This window comes from Macrobrachium nipponense, chromosome 41 (genome assembly GCF_015104395.2).
Source record: "Macrobrachium nipponense isolate FS-2020 chromosome 41, ASM1510439v2, whole genome shotgun sequence".
Lineage (NCBI taxonomy): Eukaryota > Metazoa > Arthropoda > Malacostraca > Decapoda > Palaemonidae > Macrobrachium > Macrobrachium nipponense.
Window position 1 is genome coordinate 30,917,024 of NC_061102.1, and position 9,235 is coordinate 30,926,258.

The following is a 9,235-nucleotide window of genomic DNA, read 5'->3' on the forward strand; positions in this document are numbered from 1 at the left end:
ATATTATTGTATCATAAAATACTAACAAAGCAGTCAATGTTTTGGTTTGGAAATCAGCTGTTAGAGGATACGAGTTTACTTCACCGTATTTACGTTTTATTTCACCGTATTCAACCGAGACCACCGAGAATGCAGACTGTATTTATAGTGCAGTCGAAAATCATCCAGAGAGAAAAATCAAATATGTAGTACCTGTTGCAGTGAACTTATTGCCGAGTTGATCTGCTTACCACAGTAAGTTCGTCCAAAAAAGGACACTAGATGTACCCATGGCTCGCTACCTCATGATGCCATTTAAGTTTTATGTTCCAGTTCATAAATAAAACAATGGAACCACGAAAACACCTTGTGTTCAAGTGATGTAAGGGAAGGAAGATCGTGAGTCGGGAGTGTGTCGCCAGTCACTCGTGTCGGAGAGTCTGACTACCAGGGTCGACGTCATCACATCATGACGTCACATCGAACAGGCTTTCTATTCTCGGTGGTCTTGATTTAACTCAGTTCGGAGCGACTTGCCGTGCTTCTAGTTCGCATAAAATATCTAGATACTATACTTAGTATATGAGACAGGGTAATTTGTCATTATACGACATGTTTTTAAGTCAAAATATGAATTTAATATGTCTCGTGAACTAAATAATTTTTTCTCAACAGATTCCGTTGTGGGCATGTTTATTGTGTAAAAATATGACGTGATTCCATTCGAAACAAAGCGATCCATATTTTGCTTAGGAAAAATCCAGCTGAGGGCTGAGGCAGGGTTATTTGGCCCTACTTAACTCGATTTTCTTGCTTCTGTTTAGCGTAAACAGGTTCATTTTTTGTCATATGAAGTGCTTTTAAGCTGAAATATGTACGTCTTGTTATGAACTTGATTGTGATTTTTTTCGTTAATAGATGGTGTCAGGAGTATGTTACATTGTGTAAAATACTTATTAAGTTCGTTATTTTCATCCTATATCATAAAGGGATTTTGACGTAGGAAAAATCTATTTCTGGGCGAAGGGCCCATGCCGCCCAGTGAAATAGGTTTCTTTAGCACTATTTCTAAGGTAAAATATTGTTATAATACCAGAGAACCGCTAAATTTGAAATGCCAGAATATTCTGGCTTGCTCACCTTTATTAAAAGGTGTCGGTATGGTTTCTGGCTCTTTTTGAGGTTTTTTGATGTAGGAGAGGCTAATTGGAGAAGGACTCGTGGTAGTGGTTTCACTTGCCCCAGAAACCATACCGACACCTTTTAATAAAGGTGAGCGAGCCAGAATATTCTGGCATTTCCAATTTAGCTGTTCTCTGGTATTATAGCAATATTTTACCTTAGAAATAGTGCTAAAGGAACCTATTTCAAGGAGCGACACGGCCGAGCCCAGAAATATGATTTTTACTTATTTACCTGTTAGCAGCGTGAAAACAACAGTAAAATGTGTTCTTTCATGGCAAGTATATTTTATTAAAATACATTTTCCCCACTATTATTTGCGGTTGAGTTTCATCATGTTACTGATGCGCGATAATTTATAGTCATTAGCAGTGTGAACATTGTTTTCTCAGCTTCAGCTAAAAATGCAGCTTAACCCTCTTACGCCGAAGCCCTAAAAATAAAAATCTCTCCTGTATGCCGGCGCCGGTTTGGAGTGAGCGCCGAAGCGGAAAAAATAATTTTTTCAAAAAATTACAGCACGCTTAGTTTTGAAGATTAAGAGTTCATTTTTGGCTCATTTTTTTTCCATTGCCTGAAGTTTAGTATGCAATCATCAGAAATGAAAAATAATATCATTATCATATGTAAATAATGCGATATATGGTAGCGAAAAAAAAAAATTCATAGATAATTGTATTCAAATCACGCTGTGCAAAAAACGGTCAAAGCTAATGAGTTACTTTTTTTTTTCGTTGTATTGTACACTAAATTGCAATCCTTTTGATATATAATACATAGTAAAACTATAAAATCAACACCGGAAAAATATTATCACAAAATGATGTACGAATTCGTAACGCCTGGACGTAAAAAAATTTTATTTTCAAAAATTCACCGTAATTCTAAATATTGTTCTAGAGACTTCCAATTTGTTTCAAAATTAAGACAAATGATTGAATATTACGATACTGTAAGAGTTTTAGATTAGAATTGCAGATTTCGACCATTTCGGACGAGTTAAATTTGACCAAATGTCGAAATTTTTATATATATATTTATTTATATGCACATATTTCGGAGATGGAAAAAGCTACAACCTTCAATTATTTTTTATTGTATTTTACATGAATTTGCGCACATTTTGATATATGAAACTCTTTAAAAAGGCTAATATGAAAAGGAGCAAATATTAGGATAATGCGATGTACGTATTTCGGAGACTTGCGGCCGCGAATCGGCACGCGTAGTGAAGGTAAATATATTTTTCAAAAATTCACAATAAATCACAGTATTGTTTTAGAGACTTGAAATTTGTTTCAAAATGAAGAAAAATGACGGAATATTACTAGGCCGTAAGAGTTTTAGCTTACAATTGCGTTTTTCAACTATTTCGGTGGAGTCAAATTTGACCGAACGTGGTTTTTTTTCTATTTATCGTGATTTATATGCAAATATTTCGAAAAAAGAGAAAAGCTACAACCTTCAATCATTTTTAGTTGTATTCTACATGAAATTGCGCTCATTTTCATATATAAAACTTTATGTAACAGCTAATTTTAAATGGTGCAAACATTTCGACAATCGCAAAAAAAATTCTGATTTTTTCGGAAGAGTTACCGCGCGAACGTAAGGAAAATGTTTTTTTTTTTTTTTTTCTCACAATTCACCATAAATCGAAATATTGTCTAGAGCTTCCAAGTCGTTTGCAAAATGAAGGTAAAATGATTGAATATTACTAGAATATAAGAGTTTTAGCTTACAATTGCGTTTTTAGGACCATTCGGTAGAGTCAAAGTTGACGAAAGTTGAAATTTTTGCACTTAACGTTATTTATATGAAAATATTTCGAAACTGATAAAAGCTACAACCATGGGTTGTTTTTTGTTGTATTGTGCATGAAATTGCGCACATTTCCATATATAAAACTTTATGTAACAGCAAATTTAAAAGGGTGCAAACATTAGGACAATCGCATGAAAAAATTTATCGGAAGAGTTATCGCACGAACGTAAGGAAAAAGTTTTTTCATAAATTCACCATAAATGGAAATATTGTGCTAGAGGCGTCAAATTTATTTGTTGCAAATGAAGGCAAATGATTGAATACTACTAATATAAGAACTTTTAGCTTACAATTGCGTTTCTCGACCATTTCTGTAGAGTCAAATTTGACTGAAGGTTGAAATTTTGGCACTTATCGTTATCTATATGAAAATATCTCAAAACTGATAAAAGCTACAATCATGAGTATTTTTTTGTTGTATTTTACATGAAATTGCGCACATTTTCATATATAATACTTCATGTAAAGGATAATTTAAAATGGTGCAAAAATTATGTCAAAGTGACGAAATAATTTCCGAGATGTGTCACTGATACTTTTTCTTAGTGTTGTAAAAGAAAGAAATTCGCGCTTGCGCGCCTAGCGTAGCGATTGTAAACAAAACAACAACGCCTTGATCCGTGAACTCCCAGCATCCCCCAAGGAGCGTGATACAAAAGTTTTCGGCTGTTAGGCCTATAAGTATTTTTCCGCGAATTTTTAAAAAAACTTTTTTGAGCCGACGTATGATACGTCCAATCGGCATACGGGAGACATTTTGACTCGACGTTTAATACGTCCAATCGGCGTAAGAGGGTTAGCAGTATGTACACTATACTATGTTTCCATGCTGGCATTTTCTCTATAGCGAATAAATGTGTAATGTAAAAATATAGTGGTCCTATTCTATTTAATTAACGTCATTTATAACAAAACTACAGTAATTTGTTACTATTGTACGATGGCTGAAATGCAAGTAAACGTTGTTATCAGATTCAGTTTGGTTGTTGTAGCAAAACAACTGTTATTGTTCAATTAGTTATGGGTGCGGCGTTTAAGCAATGATTATAACAGTATTAACGATACTTTCATCATTCTCATTTGCTTTTTTAGCTGATTTAACGAGAAGATATGATAAATAAAGAGATGGAGGAAACATTAGCAGTCTGAAAAAGGACTCTCTCTCTCTCTCTCTCTCTCTCTCTCTCTCTCTCTCTCTCTCTCTCTCTCTCTCTCTCTCTCTCTCTTTCTTTCTTTCTTTCTTTTCTCTCAAGGCCAAGTTTTACCAACAAGCTCATTGAATCTGACATTAAAAATTTGTAGAACTACCAGGCAAACCATTGTAAATGATTAGGCAAATGAAATTCCACGTTTTCAGTAAAGAGTTATTACATATTAGGGCAAAATATCTGGCCGTGACACTGTCTAAGCTCTAAGGCATAGTCAACATGTCTAGGGCACCATAAGGGGGATTGTGACACCCATAGACTTTTGAATTTCGGTTAGGGGCTAATTTCGCTTTAGAGTCGGGCCCCCCAGGAATGGAACCCCTGCCATTACCAGGGCTGCCTGTATTCTTAATTTCATATTGTCCCGTTCTATACTCAGCTTTTCTCTACAGCACTATGTTGGTTCAACCTATGCTAATATTCTAGGGATAATTACATTACAATACATACTTTTTCATGTACTGAAAGGTATCTAGGAAGTACAATATTAGTTAGAACAAAACAAAAAGAAACAATACAATTCTGCACTTTAAACGCTTTGAAATCTCTTTTCTTTGACGATTGAGATTTTCTAGAGTGCATACTTTGATCTTTTCTGACTAGAGGCCATATGTAATCTCCCATCATAGCAGTATCCCATGGTCCTTGATATTTTCTTTCCATTGTTGCGATGTCCTGATGAAATCTCTCACCATGCTCCTCACTTACATCACCCAAGTTTTCGGGGAAGAAATCTAGGTGAGAGTGCAAAAAATGAACCTTTAAGGACATACGACAACCCAGTTTCTTGAAGTTCTCAATTAGTTTTGCTACCATTTGTTTGTAATTAGGATCTTTGTGATTTCCTAGGAATCCACAAACTACATCCAAAATGCACACCATGCTTCTTTTTCAACTTTTGTCATCGTTTTTCCCAGTTTCTCAGACTTCAACATTGCGTTTACTTGGGGTCTAACAAATATGCCACCCTTGATCTTAGCCTCAGATAACTTTGGAAACATGAGACAAATTTCTTGAAAAGCTTCTCCTGTATCTACCTTCACAAACTGCTTTACCAATCCTATTTTGATATGAAGGGGGTTAATAAGACTTTGTTGGAATCTACTAGAGGCTGTCTGAGAACATTTAACATTCCTGGCTGCAGTTCCAATCGTGGGGGCAAATCAACTTTTTTCTAATGATCATCACCTGCTCTGCTGTCCAATAAGCAAAGGAAACATGAATACTTTGTGTCTCCCCATTACAAACCAAGCAAGAAGGCAAGTATCTTGAAATCACCACAAACATCCCACTTGAATTCAGCCTAATTTATTTTGTCAAGAAGGTTGACATTATCATAGTTTTCTTTCTTCTGTACGGAGTGTGCAAGAGGCAAAGATGGATACTTATTTCCATTATGGAGCAACACTGCTTTGAGACTTCGTGTTTAGCTGCCTATGAACAGTCGTCATTCTGAAGGATCATGCTTGACTCCAATAGCAGTAAACAATCTAATCGCATCTTTACAGTAACACAGATTATTACTAATGTCATAGTAAATTTCAGTCTTCATGTTGTTTCCAGTACACAGATGTCCTGCAGTCATCCCCTAATAGATTCCATTCCTTCAGCCTTGATGAAAGAAGTTCAGCTCCTGACTTAGTAAGATTTAAATCCCTGATTAAATCATCTATCTCACTCTGATTTGGAAAGTGAGGCTCTGAAGTCGTTCTTGGTATGAAAGCTTCCTCCATTTCTTGGCTGCTGCTACTTGCTGACTTTTCAGATGAAATAGCTATTGCACCTTCCATTTGAAAAGAAAGAAATAACTACATTATTGCAACTTAAACAAAGACTTGAATAACGTTAGTATTCCATACATCTTTAGGAAAATGAATGCAAAGCTAGTAAATACTTAATGTTCAAGTTAATTAAAAGTAAGAATTTTGGAGAGTATGATAGGTATACTTACATTTTGTGGTGTTTGTGGTACTGGTAAGGTGCCATCATGTGGGACAGGTGCTCTAGATGATGGGATGTCTGGATACTGAAGAGCTTGCCTTCCTTTCACTTTTCTGTACTTTGTCACATGAGTCATACAGAAGTAACAATCAACGTGATGGTTCTTCGGCTCTCCCCATACTCTGGGAACGGCAAAAGGCATTGCCCTTCCTGTACCTCTTAACCATCCTTCTAGAATAGATTGGCAGCTTCCACATATCACATGAGGGGGCCCATGGTTTGTTCTGGTTACCCATGGGCAATCCAAAATAGTGTCTACGCTATCCACAATTTGGCACCTTCCACGATCTTATGCAGTACCTGTTTTTTATCCAGTAAAATAACCACACACACAGCAAAGGGAGTCTGGAGAATTTGTACATCCCCTAGTAGCCACCCTGAAAATAGCAGAACTTGCTAATTGATTTATCTCAAAAAGAAAATTAGATATTCACTTGGTAGCAGAACATATAACCGAATGTATATAACATTGAAAGACAATGTATTTGTAAAATGGTGTATGATACAGGAAAAATAATTACATTTTTGGAATCAGCAGAGAAAATTAGTTAACCCTTAAACGCCTAAGTGGTATTTCAGAAATCGTCTCCCGTATGCCGGTGGCGTTCGGGAGTGAGCGCCAAAGCGGAAAAAAGGTTTTTTATAAAAATCACAGCACGCTTAGTTTTCAAGATTAAGAGTTCATTTTTGGCTAATGTTTTTGTCATTGCCTGAAGTGTAGTATGCAACCATCAGAAATGAAAAAAATATTATTATCATATATAAATATTGGAATATATGACAGCGTGCAAAAAAAAATTCATGTATAATTTTATACAAATCGCACTGTGAGCAAAACGGTTAAAGCTAATGTGTTAATATTTTTTCGTTGTATTGTACACTAAATTGCGATCATTTTGGTATATAACAAATTGTAAAACGATCAAAGCAACACAGAGAAAATATTATCACAATATGATGCGTGAATTCGTAACGCGCGGATGTAAAAAGAAGTTGTTTTCAATAATTCACCATAAATTGAAATATTGTGCTAGAGACTTCCCGTTTGTTGCAAAATGAAGGTACGTAATTGATTGAATATTACTAAAATGTAAGTGTTGTAGCTTACAATTGCAGTTTTCGACCATTTCGGTCGAGTTAAAGTTGACCAAAGGTAGAATTTTTCTATTTACCGTGATTTATATGAAAATATTTCAAAACTGATAAAAGCTACAACCATGAGTGATTTTTTGGTGTATTCTACAAAATCGCGTACATTTTCATATATAAAACTTTATGTAATGGCTAATAAAAAACTGGGCAAACGTTACGACAATCGGACGAAAGACTTTCCAATTTTTTCGGCAGTTACCGCGCGGATGTAAGGAAAAAGTTTTATTTTCAAAAGTTCACCATAAATCGAAATATTGTGCTAGAGACTTCCAATTTGTTGCAAAATGAAGGTAAATGATTGAATATTACTAGAATGTAAGATTTTTAGCTTACAATTGCGTTTTTCGACCATTTCGGTCGAGTCAAAGTTGACTGAAGGTTGAAATTTTGGCACTAATCGTTATTTATATGAAAATATTTCAAAACTGATAAAAGCTACAACCATGGTTTGTTTTTAGTTGTATTTTACATTAAATTGCGCACATTTTCATATATAAAACTTTATGTAACGGCTAATATAAAACGGTGCAAACATTACAACAATCAGACGAAAGAATTTCTGATTTTTTCGGCAGAGTTACCGCACGGACGTAAGGAAAAAGTTTTTTTTTCAAAAATTCACCATAAATCGAAATATTGTGCTTGAGACTTCCAATTTGTTGCAAAATAAAGGTAAATGATTGAATATTACTAGAATGTAAGAGTTTTAGCTTACGATTGCAGTTTTTGACTATTTTGGTCGAGTCAAAGTTGACCGAAAGCTGAAATTTTGGCAATTATCGTTATTTATATGAAAATATTTCAAAACTGATAAAAGCTACAACCCTGGGTTGTTTTTTGTTGTATTCTACATGAAATTGCACATATTTTCATATATAAAACTTAATGTAACGGCTAATGTAAAATGGTGCCAACATTACGACAATCGGACGAAAGAATTTCTGATTTTTTTGGCAGTTACCGCGCGGACGTAAGGAAAAAGTTTTTTTCAAAAATTCAACATAAATTGAAATATTGTGCTAGAGACTTCGAATTTGTTACAAAATGAAGGTAAATGATTGAATATTACTAGAATGTAAGAGTTTAGCTTACAATTGCGTTTTTTGACCATTTCGGTAGAGTCAAAGTTGACCGAAGGTTGAAATTTTGGCACTTATCGTTATTTATATGAAAATATTTCAAAACTGATAAAAGCTACAACCATGAGTTGTTTATTGTTGTATTCTACATGAAATTGCGCACATTTTCATATATAAAACTTTATGTAACGGCTAATATAAAACTGTTCAAACATTACGGCAAACTGATGAAAGAATTAATTTTTTCGGCAGAGTTACCGCGCTGATGTAAGGAAAAGGTTTTTTCAAAAATTCACCATAAATCAAAATATTGTGCTAGAGACTTCCAATTTGTTGCAAAATGAAGGTAAATGATTGAATTTTACTAGAATGTAAGAGCTTTAGCTTACAATATCGTTTTTTGACCATTTCGGTTGAGTGAAAACTGACCAAAGGTTGAATTTTGGCACTTATTGTGATTTATATTAAAATATTTCAAAACTGATAAAAGCTACAACCATGGGTTGTTTTAGTTGTATTCTACATAAAATTGTGCACATTTTCATATATAAAACTCCATGTAATGGCTAAAATAAAATGGTGCAAAAATTATGTCAAAGTGACAAAATAATTTCTGAGATGTGTCGCTGATGCTTTTTAGTGCAAGAAGAAAGAAATTCGTGCATGCGCGCCAGGGTAAAGCTGGCCTCACACTGGGCCTTTTTTTCTTGAGCAGCGAGCCGTTGCTGCCGAGAATCGAAAAACCGGGAGATTTTAGCTCGAGATCTTTGCTTCCCGTCTTGTCGGGAAGCAGCAGCCACGAACCCCGAG

The 9,235-nt window shown here is 34.8% G+C and overlaps 1 protein-coding gene across 19 annotated transcripts in view; it reads left to right on the forward strand.

Annotated features, from left to right (window-relative positions):
- The window catches only part of LOC135212647 (calcium-dependent secretion activator-like), a 1,046,064-nt gene that overhangs the window by 708,012 nt on the left and 328,817 nt on the right, over nt 1-9,235 (forward strand). The gene's annotated exons all lie outside the window — the stretch shown is intronic.